The 19,325-nt window shown below is 44.2% G+C and overlaps 1 protein-coding gene across 1 annotated transcript in view; it reads left to right on the top strand.

The window, feature by feature from the left end:
* RUVBL2 (RuvB like AAA ATPase 2) overlaps positions 1 to 19,325 on the top strand; it is a 220,411-nt gene that overhangs the window by 31,228 nt on the left and 169,858 nt on the right. The window lies entirely within an intron of this gene.

The following is a 19,325-nucleotide window of genomic DNA, read 5'->3' as shown; positions in this document are numbered from 1 at the left end:
GCTATATCTCGAGTACTCAACACTGATTCGTTGCCAGATTAATTACCTTTCCCCACTTTTATGCCATAATGGAGGAAACCGACACCAAAATGCACTTAAAAGACACCAACTGCGAACCTGTTAAGCCTTCTTCATCCCACGGATGTGGAAAGTCTCCGTCATTTGTACAATCACAACTGCCATTGCCATCTTATGGGTGCACCAGCTGGGGAGTCTATTTAGGTGCTGCTGCTTGACCTGGGCATCCATGTAGAGAGTCTGGAGGGGGAGTGAGACGAGTAAAAGTTAAGGTTTGCACACTCTTACATTAAACAGTCCTGGTAAAAAGGGGTCTTTTCACTGTGTCTGTGCACAATCTAGAGTTTTGCACACTAGTATGTGTTGGCTTTAAAGGGCATTTATTTGGTCTACAGGAATTATTTAAGTCCTTTTTGTCAATTTACAGCCGTTTTGTCACCGTCTCAGAATGTGGTATAAATTGAGTGTGTGTATACATGTATTCCATCCAACTACTCACAAACAGAAAGCTGTTTAATATATCCACTACATTGGTGATGAGTAAATGGTAACGGAGCACTCAACCCAACTTAAGTTGGCACCAATCTTTAGTAGATAAAATCATATCTTACATAAAAGCAAGTCTAAATCCGCATGGGCTTAAAAATGTAGCTAGAGAAGCTCGCTGCTCCACGCTGCGCGTTCCAGCCCTTAGCAGGGACTTCTTCAGGCGAAGTAATACAATATCTGTTTCTGAAGCCTTTCTCTATTAAACTTTTAGGAAGTGGTTACTCTACACGATCATGTGACTGCCCTTTACAGCCTCCTTTGACTAGTTGCCCCAACGGCAGCCATCTTAGAACTGTTTACGCTAATGTAGCTTTATATGTCCATTATTCATAAACATTTCGTATTTTTTCAAATGAACATATATTAATATCTTCACATCTTCCTTACTTGTGTTCATGTGTATTGTATATAATAACACCTTAACTTTAAGATCGAATGCCAAGTGGCTAAAAATTCGTAAATTAACAATACCATCACAGTATGATCTTGTGTGGTCTGAGTTCTTAGCTAACATATTTTATGGAGACCACTCCTTCATGCATCTGCACCATCGTTCATTGAAAATCAACAGTACACATCAATATCTCTCCAATTGCCCAATTCTGGCTATTTCCAAGATTTTGTTCATACATGCGTCCCATCCAAGTGGGCAATGGTCATCTTCAATCACTTAACCCCTTAACTGCCATGGGTTTTCCACCCCAGTACCAAGGCCTTTTTTGGTGATTTCGGTGTATCACCATTCAATGCCTTGTAACTTTTTTCTTACATGAGATATCTCGGCCAAATTTGGCCCCTTTTTTCCCACATGTAGGCGGTCGGAACCCCACCAAGGAATCCTACTTTGCTCTAGGGGGATGAGAGAAAATAACCAAAAAGGGGAAAAAATGTTGGTTTTGTTTTCAAAAAATGCCAATAAAATGATGTACAAAGAAGCCTGTGGTATTTTCCTTGTAAGAGCTAGGAACAAATGGTTTGCTGTGCTGAATTCGCCATTCCCAGGCTTTCAAGAACAGGTTGAGTGAAAACCAAAAAAACATGTTTTGTGATGGGTAGGGGATTTTGGCCTTTTTTTTCCAATAGGACATGCGTGGACGGAGTGGAAGAGAAGGGTAGGAGAGCTAAATTGGGAGTACAGAAAGGCATATATTTCTGAAAAGTAGACACAATCCCAAGTTCAGGAAGGGGTGATTTGTGCAGGTCAGGCAACAAATATGTGGGGAAAAATTCCATAGTATGGGCAAAAATGGGGAAAATGACAGAAAAAGGCATGTGGTGGACATGGTTGGCCTGGTGAGGCATTGGCTCCTGTGAATTTTGAGAAAAGCAATGCTCCGTACCATTCCACCCACCTCTTCCAGTTTAGGAAATAACACATTTTTTATAATGTTTCACAAAACGAGCAATACCACAAGCCAAAAACGTACACCACTTTTTTATGCTTATGACCTGAACAGACTTACTTAGCATCGGTAAGTAAAGAAGTAAAGAAAAAAATGTGGTGAGGAAGGGCATGCATACATTTTTGAAAGAGCAGACCTTTTGAGGGGTAGCTGACTTGTGCATGATACAAAAGTGTATAGTGCCTAAAGCAGCGACTAAATCTAGGTCACATTTGGGGAATTAAAGGGTTGTGTGACAAAGTGCAGCAGCAAATGGTCAAATGTTATGAAAATCATGCAAACACAACAAATGTCCACCAGTCCCACAGGTGTCCTGACAAAAATAGTACCTCACGTGTGGGTGCACCTACCTGGGCGCAAAGGGAAAAGGCTAACCCACTGGTAACTCCAAGCCTTTCAGCAGAGCAGATTTTGCAGGATTTTGCTCTTGTGGATAACCAATTACAAGAAATCCCACTAATCAGCTTCCTTCCCTTGCCGGACAGAGTGAGTCAACTTAGATGTATATGTACTTAATTTTTTGCATTCTTAAACCCAAACAAAAGGGCACTTCACCATTTAATTATCAGAAAATACACATATTTTAATATTTATCATACCAATTTGACAATTCCAATATACAACGTTAAAAATGTTCCAAACATCAATTCAACAATCAATTTTGTGTGTACATCTTTCTTCATTGCGACTAACAGCATAGAACTATATGCTTAAAAAAACCTTTTCTATGCCTTATTGGGGTGTATTCTCTTTTATAGAAAAGACCCCGCTCTTATTTAAGCCCTTCCCAATTTCTCTGGGCCAAACGGACTGTGCCTGTTTTTTTGCTTCCTCATTTGCCGTCGATATAACTAGGATGATCCAATCTCGGGAACACTTATTCCCTACACCACTAAAATTTGCCATAAATTTAGGGTTGTCCAGAAATACCCGGGGTATATTTTTAACTTGGAGACCCTCCGGGATGATCCCTGCTTTTAGGTATTCGACCATTAACTGGCCATGGGATTCAGTACGTATTAATTTCTTCACTTTCTGAGTTAGTAAATCTAGATCATTGGTGTTAGATGGAGTGGGACTGGCTGTTGCCGGGCTGGATTGTCCCAGAATCGACGGCAGTTCAAAGAACTTTTTGAACTGATCCTCCGAAAAGGACACTATATTTACATTTTCCATTTTATCAAGCTAAATAGCTCTGCCAACCAACGGGTTGTCCTATAACATTGAGTTTTACGTGAGCTGTGCCTATCCTCTTTTTAGGGGCTGAGTGGGTGAGGATAATGAAACACCAATTACAAGAAATCCCACTAATCAGCTTCCTTCCCTTGCCGGACAGAGTGAGTCAACTTAGATGTATATGTACTTAATTTTTTGCATTCTTAAACCCAAACAAAAGGGCACTTCACCATTTAATTATCAGAAAATACACATATTTTAATATTTATCATACCAATTTGACAATTCCAATATACAACGTTAAAAATGTTCCAAACATCAATTCAACAATCAATTTTGTGTGTACATCTTTCTTCATTGCGACTAACAGCATAGAACTATATGCTTAAAAAAACCTTTTCTATGCCTTATTGGGGTGTATTCTCTTTTATAGAAAAGACCCCGCTCTTATTTAAGCCCTTCCCAATTTCTCTGGGCCAAACGGACTGTGCCTGTTTTTTTGCTTCCTCATTTGCCGTCGATATAACTAGGATGATCCAATCTCGGGAACACTTATTCCCTACACCACTAAAATTTGCCATAAATTTAGGGTTGTCCAGAAATACCCGGGGTATATTTTTAACTTGGAGACCCTCCGGGATGATCCCTGCTTTTAGGTATTCGACCATTAACTGGCCATGGGATTCAGTACGTATTAATTTCTTCACTTTCTGAGTTAGTAAATCTAGATCATTGGTGTTAGATGGAGTGGGACTGGCTGTTGCCGGGCTGGATTGTCCCAGAATCGACGGCAGTTCAAAGAACTTTTTGAACTGATCCTCCGAAAAGGACACTATATTTACATTTTCCATTTTATCAAGCTAAATAGCTCTGCCAACCAACGGGTTGTCCTATAACATTGAGTTTTACGTGAGCTGTGCCTATCCTCTTTTTAGGGGCTGAGTGGGTGAGGATAATGAAACACCAATTACAAGAAATCCCACTAATCAGCTTCCTTCCCTTGCCGGACAGAGTGAGTCAACTTAGATGTATATGTACTTAATTTTTTGCATTCTTAAACCCAAACAAAAGGGCACTTCACCATTTAATTATCAGAAAATACACATATTTTAATATTTATCATACCAATTTGACAATTCCAATATACAACGTTAAAAATGTTCCAAACATCAATTCAACAATCAATTTTGTGTGTACATCTTTCTTCATTGCGACTAACAGCATAGAACTATATGCTTAAAAAAACCTTTTCTATGCCTTATTGGGGTGTATTCTCTTTTATAGAAAAGACCCCGCTCTTATTTAAGCCCTTCCCAATTTCTCTGGGCCAAACGGACTGTGCCTGTTTTTTTGCTTCCTCATTAGTGGGATTTCTTGTAATTGGTGTTTCATTATCCCACTCCATCTAACACCAATGATCTAGATTTACTAACTCAGAAAGTGAAGAAATTAATACGTACTGAATCCCATGGCCAGTTAATGGTCGAATACCTAAAAGCAGGGATCATCCCGGAGGGTCTCCAAGTTAAAAATATACCCCGGGTATTTCTGGACAACCCTAAATTTATGGCAAATTTTAGTGGTGTAGGGAATAAGTGTTCCCGAGATTGGATCATCCTAGTTATATCGACGGCAAATGAGGAAGCAAAAAAACAGGCACAGTCCGTTTGGCCCAGAGAAATTGGGAAGGGCTTAAATAAGAGCGGGGTCTTTTCTATAAAAGAGAATACACCCCAATAAGGCATAGAAAAGGTTTTTTTAAGCATATAGTTCTATGCTGTTAGTCGCAATGAAGAAAGATGTACACACAAAATTGATTGTTGAATTGATGTTTGGAACATTTTTAACGTTGTATATTGGAATTGTCAAATTGGTATGATAAATATTAAAATATGTGTATTTTCTGATAATTAAATGGTGAAGTGCCCTTTTGTTTGGGTTTAAGAATGCAAAAAATTAAGTACATATACATCTAAGTTGACTCACTCTGTCCGGCAAGGGAAGGAAGCTGATTAGTGGGATTTCTTGTAATTGGTGTTTCATTATCCTCACCCACTCAGCCCCTAAAAAGAGGATAGGCACAGCTCACGTAAAACTCAATGTTATAGGACAACCCGTTGGTTGGCAGAGCTATTTAGCTTGATAAAATGGAAAATGTAAATATAGTGTCCTTTTCGGAGGATCAGTTCAAAAAGTTCTTTGAACTGCCGTCGATTCTGGGACAATCCAGCCCGGCAACAGCCAGTCCCACTCCATCTAACACCAATGATCTAGATTTACTAACTCAGAAAGTGAAGAAATTAATACGTACTGAATCCCATGGCCAGTTAATGGTCGAATACCTAAAAGCAGGGATCATCCCGGAGGGTCTCCAAGTTAAAAATATACCCCGGGTATTTCTGGACAACCCTAAATTTATGGCAAATTTTAGTGGTGTAGGGAATAAGTGTTCCCGAGATTGGATCATCCTAGTTATATCGACGGCAAATGAGGAAGCAAAAAAACAGGCACAGTCCGTTTGGCCCAGAGAAATTGGGAAGGGCTTAAATAAGAGCGGGGTCTTTTCTATAAAAGAGAATACACCCCAATAAGGCATAGAAAAGGTTTTTTTAAGCATATAGTTCTATGCTGTTAGTCGCAATGAAGAAAGATGTACACACAAAATTGATTGTTGAATTGATGTTTGGAACATTTTTAACGTTGTATATTGGAATTGTCAAATTGGTATGATAAATATTAAAATATGTGTATTTTCTGATAATTAAATGGTGAAGTGCCCTTTTGTTTGGGTTTAAGAATGCAAAAAATTAAGTACATATACATCTAAGTTGACTCACTCTGTCCGGCAAGGGAAGGAAGCTGATTAGTGGGATTTCTTGTAATTGGTGTTTCATTATCCTCACCCACTCAGCCCCTAAAAAGAGGATAGGCACAGCTCACGTAAAACTCAATCTTGTGGATAACCTACAGATTTGGGCCTAGGGTGTCGAAGCCACGAAGGAAAACGGGGAACCCCATGCATTTCCCAAAAGAAGACACTCGTGGGAATCAACAGAGGTCTGACTTGCGTGAATCACCCCAGAATTTATTACCCACAATCTCCGGCAAAGTCCACATTTATTTTTCAGACATTGCCCTCCGCCCACCTACCAAAACACGCCGCCAACAACACATGTCCTGCCTTCCCCGTTCCCACATCTATCCCGACAAAAACTGTACTGCACATGTGTGGGTGCACCTTCCTGTGCGGAAAAGGCTAAATCACTGGTAACCCCCAAAGGGTTTGGGCAGAGCAGATGTTGGGGGATTTTGCTCTTGTGGACAACCTCCAGATTTGGGCCTAGGGTGGCCAAGCCACCAAGGAAAACGGGGAACCACATGCACTTCCGAAAAGAAGACGCTCGTGGGCACCCCACTTTCCACTAAACATCCATGGTGGTTTAGTGCCCCCCCCCCCCCAAGTTATATTGTTTTTTTTTGTTTTGCCCCTTTCCTACGAGCAGATGGGCACATTAGTGTGCCCATCTGCCCCCAGGGGGGAACATACTGCCCCATGCATTGGTGGAGGGGCATTCCAATATTTTCTGGTGGCCCTCTTCCGCCCCACCCCCACCCCACATGGATGGGGGGGCATCTCTGCACTAGCAATCTGCCCAGGGAAGGCTACATGAGATGCCCCCCATCCATTTGGGGTGGGAGAGGGCCAACCCCTTTCCACTAAAAACAACCATGGTGGTTTAGTGCCCCCCCCCCACACACACCCCAAAAAAGTTCTTTTTTTTTTTTTGCCCCTTTCCTAGGGGCAGATGGATACATTAGTGTGCCTATCTGAGGGTGGGCAAAACGTACTGCCCCAGGCTTGGGGGAGGGAGGGCTCTGCCAATATTTCCAGTGGTCTCTTCTCCCCCCCACCCCAAATGGATGGGGGCCATCTCATGTACCCCTTCCTAGGGGCAGAAATCTGCCCCCAGGGAGGGCTACATGAAGTGCCCCCCCATCCACTTAGGGCGGTGGGGAGGGCCACCCCCTTTTAGTTAAGCAAAAATCCTGGTGGTCTAGTGCCACCCCACCCAAATGTTGGAATTTTTTTTTATTTTAATTGTTTTCCTTCCCCTGGGGACAGATGGGCACCCATCGGCCCCAGGGGGCCCAATACGTGTGGCCCCATGCTTTGGGGTCTGGGGAGGAGAGGGCTGCTTACATAGTTAGCAGTCCTCTTCCGCCCCCCATGTCACCAACCAATCCCTGGTGGTCTAGTGGCATTGCTGGGGGCGCGGATCACGCGCTCTGTGCCTCGCAATGCTTAATAAAAAAGGTGTTTTTGGAAAGGGGAGTGTCTCCCCTTTCCATCGACACCTCCCTCGATCTGAACGGCACAGTAGTGCTGCAGATCGAGGGGGAGAAAGGTGGAGACTCGCCTTACATTTTCACTGCGGCAGCCGAAAATGGCTGCCGCAGTGAAAATTACTTGCCATTACACACGCTAACGTGAAACTGAAAGCCATCCAACCCCCGGGCCGTGAGGAGGAACCTCCCCCCACATAGCCCGGGGGTTGACATTACACTTTTGTGTGCATGCTAAAAATCATATTATCCACATTTTATATAAAAAATAATACATTCATCTTGACAGTTCAATAATTTTGTTTTTTGCATCAAGTATACATACCAGCATAATGGAGAAGTTTCCGAAAGACAAATTTAATGTGACAATGTTTACAAAAGTGACTGTGTGCTTGATGTAAAGTGGTCATTTTTCTATATTTACCTCTTGTAAAAGTGACTTAAGTGCCAGTTGTTCAGATTCCGATTTTACTAAATGTATACAATTGTTCATTTACATAGGCAATTCACTCTTTTCAAATGTATGTTGTTGCCTGTATAGATGTCCGATTAGATTAATGCAATTTGAATGTAATTTGTACTGTTCTTGACTATGATCACCATACATTGAAGAAAACCAATGTATTACATTATTTAGTTTTCTAGCAGCTGTACCGCTAGTTCTTCTCCTGTATTATGACCATTCGGTTTTTTGGTATTTAAAATTATTAGTCTTGACCCTAGTTTGCATCATTTACGCTATTACCTTTCTTCTTGTATATAGGGATATGTGCCAAGGCATAGAATCTTATTACTGTTACATCACTTTGATGTTTTTCTGCAAAGTGTACCCACTAATGGGTAGTTAGCATCATGATTAAGTATGGCTCTATAATGTAATGTGCGTTATTTTAGTTGGCCAATGGTAGACCCTACATATATTATTTTGCAGGGGCAAGTTATGGCATAAACTACTAATTTAGTAACCTGCCAGCATCTGTTCAACATAGTGCCATATCTAATCCCTTCAGTTTTTACGGCATAAATACACATTTTGCAAATATTGCATTTGTCAAAACCCTTACTCGTTGTTTTTTTGACTTAGCCAGTTATTTGTCTTATTCACTGTTCTCAACATAGGTGAGCTGAATTCTTATTTAGCCAAGGTAATGATGGGCCTATTCCCTTTGCTGTTACTAAGTCTGTATCTGTTTGGATCATTGGCAAAGGTTTGTTGAGAATCTTCTGATATTGGTGGCCTGAGTATTATAGGTAGTAATATAGCTTTATAGACCTGCAGGGAGGGCCGTTATGGGCCATGAAGATTGAGTTAATGGCCCGAGCGAAGCAAGGGCCTTTAACGAGGTATGAGGTACCATAAAGCGCGGTACGGCCCTCGCTGCAGGTCTATAAAGCTATTAGAACACCCTCAGGGCTCAATTCTGAACATGGCGCAGTGAATGTGCTAAAAAGCAGGATTCACTGCGCCAAATCAGTACGACGAGCCTCCACCAGTATTTTCAAGTGGGCCTGGGCGTCTCTGTAGTGCACGACAGTGCACTTTCAGGATTGCGCCTGTTTTTGACATAACGGGCGCAATCCTGAAATCTCAGCAGCATTTTTGTAAAATAACGACATTAGTTATTTTACAAAAATGCTGCTGAGAACATGGGTGTATATGAACACATTCATATAAACCAAAGTAAGAAGCTTCAACGTTGCAGAATACAACGTTGAAATTGTTTGCTTTGATGTATGTTAAGCTGTTCATATACTCCCATGTGGTGTATATGAACAGCTTCATATACAGCAAAGCAAGCAGCTTCCACGTTGTATTCTGCAACATTGAAGCTACTTGCTTTGTTGTATGTGAAAGTGTTCATATGCAGTGGTGGATTTGCGGGCTGTAATCGCGCTGCGGGCTATATCAGTGCGTATAGCCCGCAGATTGACCAATCAGCTTAACAGAAACACCACTAGGGTGTTCTAATAGATCTTATTTCTTGTTTCTTTAGACTTTTTCTTCTTTCTGAGAAGCTCTGCACTTAGTAAATTCTGAGGTTGGTAGAAAGGAAAGGTTAAAGGAAGGAAAAGGGTTAAGCAGGTTATGTGCGCACTTGTAACTCTCCCAGTGAAGTCTAGATAAAAACCTTTCCCAGCAATATTAGTTAAAAACCAATGTATCGCCTATGAGGGACAGTAAGAATCAGTCAATGGAATAGAAGAGTCTGCAGGGAGCCAAGATAGCCCAAGTCAATTGGAGCAAAGTATATGTAGCTGAGGCACTTCTTAGATAGAAAAAGTGTTGCACAAAGTTAGAGAGTTAGTTGAAGAACCACTGTAGGGTCGCAAGCTGTTAAACTTGTGAACGTCAGAGCTGAAATCAACTCTACAAAGCAGCTACTGAAAGTCTCAACTGAGAAGAGCAGAACTACAGACAGAGGCAAGTACCCCAAAGTCAGAACAGTACCTTTGGTTAGAAGAGGATCCAGCTGGCTGCTGTCTGGTTGCAGTGATGCAGATCTGTGTTCCTGGGCCTCAGTCGTGGGGACAAGAGGGGGGGGGGGCATCTGGAGGACTCTTGCACAGCAATTCACAGGTCAGTGGCAGCTGCGGGTGTTCTTCTGATCAGTGGCGGTTTCAGCGTTCGGTAAACCACACCACTGCAGATCTTGGACACTGGTTGGGCTTCCTTCACTCCTTGAATCCAGCACTCTGGTGTGACTCGAGCTTGGGTCGTCCTGCTTCGGGAGGGTCCTCAGACTCTGGAGCTTTTGGCCGGCTTACAGATGTTGCACTTGACTACAGATTTCCCGACTCCCCCATCCCCTCACCCCCCCTCCAACCCCCCGCACCCCTACAACCCTCCCGTGGCACTCGGTTCCAACTGGAGCAACGAAGTACAGCCAGTTGGGGAAGGTCTTCAGTCAAGTTCATCTCAGGGTTAATGGTCCCGCTAACCCAAGGGCAGAAGTTGTACTTTCCGGAGCTTCTCTTGTCGATTAGAAATCGGAGTTTCAGCACTGCAGCAGGGCTTCAACGGGCAGTTCAATGGTCTAGTAGGATACAGCAAGCTTCGTTTACGGTTTGTTCATCTGGTTCTTCAGTGGTCGACAAGAAGCCTTGCCTTTTAAGCAGGTTTCTCCCATTCATGCGCAGCCTAGCTGTCACTCACACAGCAGGGTGGCTGTCCTGCAAGGGCAGCCAGACAGCTAATCAGGACTGGGTGCATTAAGGTAACTATGGAGACAAAGGACAGCAGAGGTTCGGGCACCTCCCTCACTTCCTGCCCTTCCAGACACACTGGAACCAGAGGTGGGTTTCAATACTGAAGCTGTCAAAGGCAAAACGAACAAAGGGCTTAAACCTGGTTTGATGTGCAGAGTAAAACCCAAGAAAGACCTCACAAACAGAAAATTGCGAAAAAGGAACACCAGGGCCATTTTGAAAAAAGTTGTCTATACTGCAGCTGAGGATTCAGCCTGCGGTAGAAAAGCACAATGGTAGGAAAATTAAACCACAGCCACCAGCCATTAAGTAGTGAGGGTAATGCACATTTATTTTTACATGAGAATGTAAGATGGTGTGTGCTGGACATATAAAGAGAAAAGGTAGGTAAAGTCGGTAAAGTCAATTTCTCGGTGACACTGCGCTGTAGTTGCTGTATGTCACTGTACAAAAAGTAGATGCCTGTGGAGTTTGTCAGACTCCAAAAACAGAGGAAACCTACAATCCAAATCAGGTCAAAGCACATGATAGTGGGCAAAAGATCTCACTCCAGGGTTGAAATGAAATTCCTAAAGTCCAGTAAAAGTGCTGGGTGTCTCTAAGGTTGAAGGGAATTAGCACAGACATGAGGATTCGCCCTAACCCATATGTATCCTTCAAGTTCTTTGAACCAACTGCTCTGTCCGCGCTACCAAATCAAGTAGTACAGGTCTATAGTAAGAGTTGGAGTTTCTGTATTGTCCTAGGTATAGTTTCATAAAGCTCTTTGTGTGGACTTTAGATAAACTGTCCTAACGGGGGTGGGGGGGTGGGAACGGGGTAGGGTCGATTGTTGGTGAGATTCTTGGACCTTTTTCTTTTCCTCCTGAATGACTGGAGCATTTTTACCCTCATTCCTTTTTGCTTGGACTCTGGAAACACTTCATTTTGTGTTTACCTTCTTGGAGTCTTGCTTTCCTCCATACTTTCTAAGGCATCTGTGTTTCACTTTTGCAGCACAGCTCCTTTTTTGTGCATTGTTGCTGGGAGCCATTTGGGCTTTCCTTTTTATTTTCCTTTCTATCTACTGCTCTCAAGGATAGAGGGATACTTATGGAGAATTTTCATTTCTGTGCCAATTCCCTTTAACCTTTCAGACCCCCAGCTCTTTTGCTGGACTCGGGGCTTTTTAATTCTACCTCCTGAGTGAGTGGGATTTTTTTCCTCACTCGTGTTTTTCTGACTAGGATTTTTGTGTTTCATACTGTTTAATGGAGTCTGGTCAACTCTGTAGGCATCTGCTTTTTGCATTGTGACACCCAGCACCTTTTGTGCAGTGCCACTGAGTAGTCCCTTTGACTTCCCCTAATGTTAAGTTATATTTTCTTGGGGGAACTACTGTTCCAAAGTATAGTAAGATGACTCCTGTCTTACTTACCTTTTTTGTGGGTCCAGCATAAACCACACTATGTGTAGCGCTGGGGGTTACATAGTAACTCCTTATCCCACTTCTCATCTAACATTCTGTTATACTAACTTGAAGGGCTGGCAGCAGTGGTTTCTTTTTTACTGTGCTTTCTTTTTTACTACCTTGTGCCATGTATCTGGAGGCTGATTTCTCAGCTGCAATACAGCACCCAAGGGGGACCATTTCCCCAAAATGTCCCTGTCTTCTTTTTTTGCCATTTGTTGTTTGGTAGTTCCTTCTTGGCTTTCATTTTGCCTTTGGCAGGCTCCATTCAGTGTGCCTGGAAAGGTTGGAGGTGAGGGAGGGTCCCGAAACATCCCTGTCCTTTGTCTCTAGGTGCGCCTGAGTGAAACAAGTTCTGATTGGTCAGCGGGCTGTCCGGGAGGAGTGTTACCCTGCTGGTGATTGACAGCCTAGGGCTGTGAATGAATGGGAACTTGCGACCACTGGAGGACAACATCTGACAAAGAAGACGTGAAAAGACACCAGCAGCACCCTCCTGGACTGCAAAGTGCCTGGTGAAGCCCTGCAGCTGTACTGATCCTGGTTTTGTTTAGACTGGGAAGACCTGCAAGGGACGACTTCCATCTTTAGGCTGGTGGGACAAACTAGCCTTGAGAAGAGCTTCATTTTGGCACAACCCCAGACTTACTGTGACTTTCCAAGGTTGCAGAATCCCAATGCCCAGCGACCCCCCCCCCCCTAACCATCATCAAGTGCATTGTCTTCAGAAGTGCAAATCCATCCAAAACTTGTGAGCATCCAGAGGACCCTACAGACGCAGGCTATCTTCATCCAGAGTCCCCTCACAAGAGTCCAGTACCGAGGGATCATGTACCTTCCAACTGGAGCTGTTTTGTTCTTCTTTGGCGCTGGGAAAAAGGTACCATAACCACAAAAGGCTCCTGAATCAAGGAGAATCCATTGCTGCCGAATTCCTCTCTCGAGTGCTGCCGCAGGAGCCAGCTAGATGTCCTCCCTTCGTCACCACAAGGACCAGGAACAAGGGTCTGCTAAACTGAAACAGGAAGGCATCCAGCTGGAACCAATTATTTAATTCTCAGGTACTGTGGGGATTGGGGTACATCTACCTTTTGCCAATTGTGGTGCTTCCTAGCTTTTGGAGTACTGTTTTAAACCCTTTTGAGTTGACCTCAACTCACCTGCGCTGGCCTCCCAGCTTGTGCTAGCCCATTGACTTTGGCTGACCTGGCTCCCTAGGGGCCCCCTTCTGAACCTATTGCCTTTGGCAGTGCTTGTTCCCTTACAGGTTTTAATTGTTGAACACTTATTGCTCGGATCAAAGACTGTCTACATCCCTCTGGGAGAATCTGTTTTTCTACTTACAAAGTATGTTCTGATCTACCTTTAACTTTTCCCTCCTTGAAACTCAATATTGCAATGGTGATCACAAATAAGTATTATTACTGACCTCAAATGACGTCCCTCAGTGTGCTGGAATATGTGTAACCTAAGAAAAGTTTACTCGCCTGCTTTATTGCTCTTGTTGAACTGAATCCTAACTTTGGGATTCATGTTACTATTAGTTGCTACTTGTTAAAGAGAGTTTAATTATCCTTGTGTATATACAAATATTTATACTAAAACTTTAAGTGTGTAAGTGTTTAGTTGGATACCTGTATTTACTGATTAATTGTACAGCTCATATTAGACCTCTTAGGAAGAGCCTGGAAGCTCAGGCACTCTACCAACTTGTGTAGTACAGGCCTATATTAAAAAGCGGGTTACCAAATACCAAGAGAAGTCTTGTAAAGTCCCACACCAGTTGGACTCTATAAATTCTTACCCAACACTTTATCCTTCTTACCTTTTTCTTTTGGGAAATCAGCACACACCACCCTAGGTGGAGTGCCGAGGGGGGTTACCTTGTATCGCCTTTCTCACTGCTCTTGTAACATTGTTATAGTGACACGCATACCTGAATGGATGGTGGCATTGGACGTGTTCTACCGACTTTAGTGTTAATTTTACTCGCAGGATGTCTTCACAGCTGCATTTATACACAGGAGGGTTACCATTGTCCCAAAATGGTGGCTTCATTATTTTTTTTGACATTTCTTGTGTGCTTGTCCTTTCTTGATCCTTCTGATGTCCTAGGTGGGGGAGGTTCTGGTTGTACTTTGGCCTTCAGCAGGAATCCTTTGTTAAGCTTGCTGAGGCTCCAGTGTGTCTGCGAGGACAGGAAGCGGGGGAGAAGTCAGACACTCTGCTGTTTGTCTCCTGGAAGGGCTGCCTGAAACAGTTCCAACTGGGGGGAGAGGGGGAGCTGGCTGTCCTGAAAAGACAACCACCCCCCAAAGCTTGAATGTAGCATAAGTATTGATTGGTTGAGTTCTTGGATAAGAGGGGATCCTGAGGCAAAAGACAAGTCAACCACTGGAACACAAGAACCGAAAGACCACCAACCGAGACACCTTCAGCCCCTTCCAGCAACTGCAGAAGCCTGCTGAAGTACTGCTGTTGTCCTGACCCTGTTGACAGGGAAGCTCTGAAAAGGTCTTCCTCCCTTGGACTGGTGGGCGTAATCAGTCCTTAAACGACCTTCAGTTCAAGCCATCCCACAATGTGTTACGACATTACCGGGCTGCAAACCGCCAATTCCCTGGGATCTCGAGCCTGATTGCAGTGCATCGTCTTGCCCTGAACCAACTCTCCCAAAATGTTGGTGGACTTTTTTGCAGACCTCCACAGGCAAGGTCCCCTCCCCCCGCCCCTCCTCAAAGTCCCCTCACCAGATTGCAGGACCGAGCAAGCAAGGTGAATCTTTCAGACAAGGACCGTTCTTCATTGGAGTCTGTGAAAAGGTGCCAAAACTGCAGACCGATGTTGGAGCACAAAGAATCCGTTGCTGAGACACCTTTCTCTCAACTGCAGGGTTGACATCCCTTTTAAGAGTCCCTCCTGCCAACACCACGACCAAGAACAGGCGGCCAGGTCTGGGTCCACTGCTGCTGCACCATGAAAGAATCCAACTGCTTCTTCATCACTCCTCAGGTACTGTGGGGCTCATGGTAGTACTTTGAGTCATTCTTTCGCTCCTTTGTTTCTGGAGTGCTGATTCCAGTGTTCACCCAGTCCTAACACTTCTGCGCCCATCGGGAGCCTTTCCAAAGGTCCCCAAAACCATTTTGACCAACGAAAGCCCTTTACTTATAAGCAAAGAATCCTCTGGAACTTTGCCTTTTTGTCATCTGTGCCTTATCTGCTTTACCAGCAATTTGACTTTTTGAAGAACTCCTACCTAGATGCGGATGGACTGCTAAAGACTTAAGGCCTCTGAAAAGTAATGTCTTTAAAAGTACTGACCTACTATTGTGGTGTTTAACATTTTTATTCCTACAACAGAACTGTTATGACAGTTTTTCTGAAGTGCTACCCAACTTCATCAAAACCATTCAACTGAGACCGAACAAGACTCCACTCTTAATATAAGGCTGTACCACCTAAGTTTGTTGGTAGCGTAAACGAAGCAGCCAGGCTTATCTTATGAGGGAGAGGGGGGGGTCTAGAATCAGTACAAATGAAATTGTAATGTAAATGGTACAAAAACACTATGTATTTTAAAAATAAATAGTTTATTTAAATACAAGTAGGCCCAGATACATCTTGGGGGAAATGAGTACTATCACATTATATGTAATCACAATTATAAAAACACACTATGCTTGAAGGTACACAGACCAAAGCATAAGTTTTATTTGTTACACCTAACCGGAGTCACAAGATACCTAATGTAAGTAAATACCCAAGCCAACACAGTACCTCGGCACAGAAGATTTTGCAGCATGAGGACTTTAGGATCTGCAACCAAAACCCTGTGGATTCCTTCTTGTGACTGGAAACAGGACCTTGGAAGGGATTTTGCAGCAGGGATCAATGGGGAAGGTTCTATACAAGGTTTTCCTCACACCCGGATGCAGCTCTGTGGATTTGGCGCCTTTTTCAGGAGCACAGAAGGAGACCGAATATCGCCGGACGGATTCTCGTTGTTACGAAGGTCCAGCACTCTGTTGAGGGGACTTTTCGGACTTGATTTGTCTCTGGAGATCCATCAGGATGCCCACGAAGCTTCAGCGAGATTCGGAAAACACTGTGCACCGCACAATGGCTCGAGGTCCCAGGATATTTGGGTATTGCAGCCCCGCAAGGTCGCAGCACGGTGTGGGTTGGCTCAAAATGCAGGTATTCTTGAGTCTAGTGGGTCTCACCAGGCTGTGGGTCGGCAGCGTCGTTTTCGGCGTGCCCAGGCCGAGTGGAAGGAAGGGCTACAGCAGGCTTCGGTTACACGGCAGGCTCTCCAGTCGCTGGAAACTGTCTCAGCTGCTTTTCCATCATCCTCTCCGGATTTGGTTCCAGTGGTCGACTTGTCTTCAGCTTCCAGATTCAGAGTATTTAACAGGAATTGCAGCACAACTTTGCATTCTCTCCATGCATTTTACAACCAGCAGTGGTCTGGTTGTCCAATCAGGACAACCAGCCCCCCACTGGGATTTGTTCGCATTCAGGCAAGGGGAAAGACAAAGGGCTGTGGATTGTTGGGCTCCTCCCTCGCTTGCTGCCTTCAGACAGACTGGAGCCTGTTCAGAGGACTCCCACCAAAGATAAAAATCACACAAAGGAATTTCCCGCCCTGGATGTCAGGGGAAGGAAGAAGGACAAGAAACACTAAAATGGCAAAAAAACAAGACCCGGTCCAAATGAGCACTCTTGGGGGCCTGTACTGCAGGTGTGAACGCAGCCCGCAGTAAACGTGCACCGAATTAGTAAAAGGTGTCACTGCCACCAGCCATTGAAGGCGTAAGCCTGTCCCTGTAAAATTATTGTTAATTTTAGTGTGAAAGGGGATACATTGCATTTCTTCAGCACTCCACAAGGTGGTATGTGCTGGTTTCACCAAATAAAATGTAAAAGGGATCCAAAGATCCTTTCTACCCTTGGGAACTGTAGTTCTCGCAAGGATAGCCAGAGAAAGTTGAAAGGGGAGCCCCTAGGGCAACCCAGCAACACCAGGCACGCATTGCCAAAAAGTTGTCATGGAAGAGTCTAAAACATGACACCCACAAAAAGAGTAAAAGATTCTGTGAGTGTGCAAAAAGTTCCCACTCAGAGGTATAAGGAAAAATAAGCCACCATTAAAGCAGAAGGTTCTGGGGTTGACACAGGTCAGGAAGATTTACCTTAGAGTCGCTGTAAAAAGTGATTTTACGTTTTTACTTACCTCGAATTGTGTTCTTTAACTGTACAAGTCTTAACGTATGGTTTACTTGCCGGACGACTTGCATTGGTTTTCTTTTTGTTTTAGTTTGAAAACAGCAGCCATCTTTGAAGTTGGGCCCAAGCGCAGCGAACGGCTAGTATTGGGCCCCTTGCATGAGCGCGAACACCACCCCCACCCTGCCAGGTATCAAAGATCCACCACATCCTCCTTTGTTACAGGCTCACATTCACTGGGAAGAATGCGCCCTGCAAGGTCATAAGAAGGGAGCAGAGCGCCTCTGGCAGACCATCCCATGGAACAGATAGCAAGGCCCTCCTGTGCTCAACGATCCTCCCATGAGAAAAACAGCTTTGCCATGCTTTCATCCCATGGCCACAGCACTATCCAGACAGTCCACCGACCATAAAAGTTTTATACCCCTCGATCGATCACTAGGCAAGGCTATCGCGCCTTTAGAAATGGGTCACTCGATTTGTGCAGCGAGGTGCAGGGTGGCATCACAATTCTAGCCTAAAATTAAGGTGGAGGACATTGGGAGTTGCTGATCTGTCTGTAAGCAAGTCAAGTGTGTGTGTGTTAGTGTGACCTCAGCTCTCCCCCCAAGCCCATTCCGGTATCTGCCAGGTGCATTGTTACCAAGATAGAAGTTTGTCAGAGTAGCTAATTCATTGTTTGGGTCAGCTCACCGCAGAGGACAAGCCCAGCAGCGCCCACGTGGGCTGAGATGGACAGATGAAGATGGACCAACGATCTGGCATCCCATATGGAGCAGGCCCTATATATGTAGACCAATCCGCTTTGTAGAATTGTACTATATCATTGCTTCGTTAGTGACATTGTTTGTGCTTTTAATGTGCCGCACATGCCTTCAGAGGTCAGAACGTTCGGCGGCAGCAGAGTTCTTTGCTGATGCATCTTTATTTTGTAGAAATAAATACTTATCCTTGCGTGTTTTGGGACATTTTTCCCTGGCGGGCTGTTTTTGTTTTTATTTTTTTCTGGTGTTAGCGTGTACTGGGCCTGCCTTCATTTGGTGATCCCAGTAACCCCTGCACTGACAAAGGCTTCCAGTCTGCCTTCTCAGAGGTGCCGTGCCCACCTGCAACGACCAGTCCCACTCGTTGATCCCAGAGGTTTGCAGGAGCCATTTTGACAATTCCTGTCTGCTCTTTGAAGCGGGGCGTGGTTCCAGAGAGTGTACAGGCTGTTTTTGGAATCCTGTGATGGAGGAGTTCAGCACTTATGTGAGCATTCCCTTGCAAGTTATAACAAGTAGGGGAAGGGCATATGGGAAGGAGTGGAGAAACAAGGTCATTTGTGTATGAGGTTGCTTGTGTGATTTTTGTGCTTTTATTGGGGTTTTTTGTGTTTTTTTAGGAGTATGTTACAGAAAGGAAAACGGGAGTGTAGGGAGCCTCCCCGAGTGAGGGGAGAAGGTGGTACCACTTCTACTGTATTACAGAGAAAAAGGAAATCAATAGGAGCCCTGCCTACTTAGTGGGCTTGGGAACAGTAGAGTTTGTTAATTTTAGCTTATTGTTTTTGTGTTTTTTGTTTGGAGGCCCAAAGGGGGCATTGTGTAAATAGCTTGTTTTGGGTGCGTGGAATTGCGGGCATTGAGGTGAAGGATTGAGCGGAAATTCAGAGTTTAAATACACCACTGCAAACCAAGAAGCTTTAGAAACGGCACAGCAGCTTCAGGCAAATGAGGGAAAATTGGTACAGAGGAAGCTGGTTAAGATGGCTGTAGAGGGCGTGGGGTCCACACCGTCAGATTGAGGCAACGGAGCGTGCGGAGATCCGCAGATGTTATGTTATTGAATTTCTACAGCGCTACAAGCCCTAAGGCATCCAAGCGCCCCATCACAAGCAGAAAGGTCAGTGAGGACAACCAAGATGTAAGTTAGATGAAAAGTTCTGTCTTTAGGAGTTTCCGGAAAGC

Source organism: Ambystoma mexicanum, chromosome 1p, assembly GCF_040938575.1.
Source record: "Ambystoma mexicanum isolate Mex_15411 chromosome 1p, UKY_AmexF1_1, whole genome shotgun sequence".
Lineage (NCBI taxonomy): Eukaryota > Metazoa > Chordata > Amphibia > Caudata > Ambystomatidae > Ambystoma > Ambystoma mexicanum.
The sequence above is the reverse complement of the archived record's forward strand: the minus strand, read 5'-3'. Positions and strand labels throughout refer to the sequence as shown.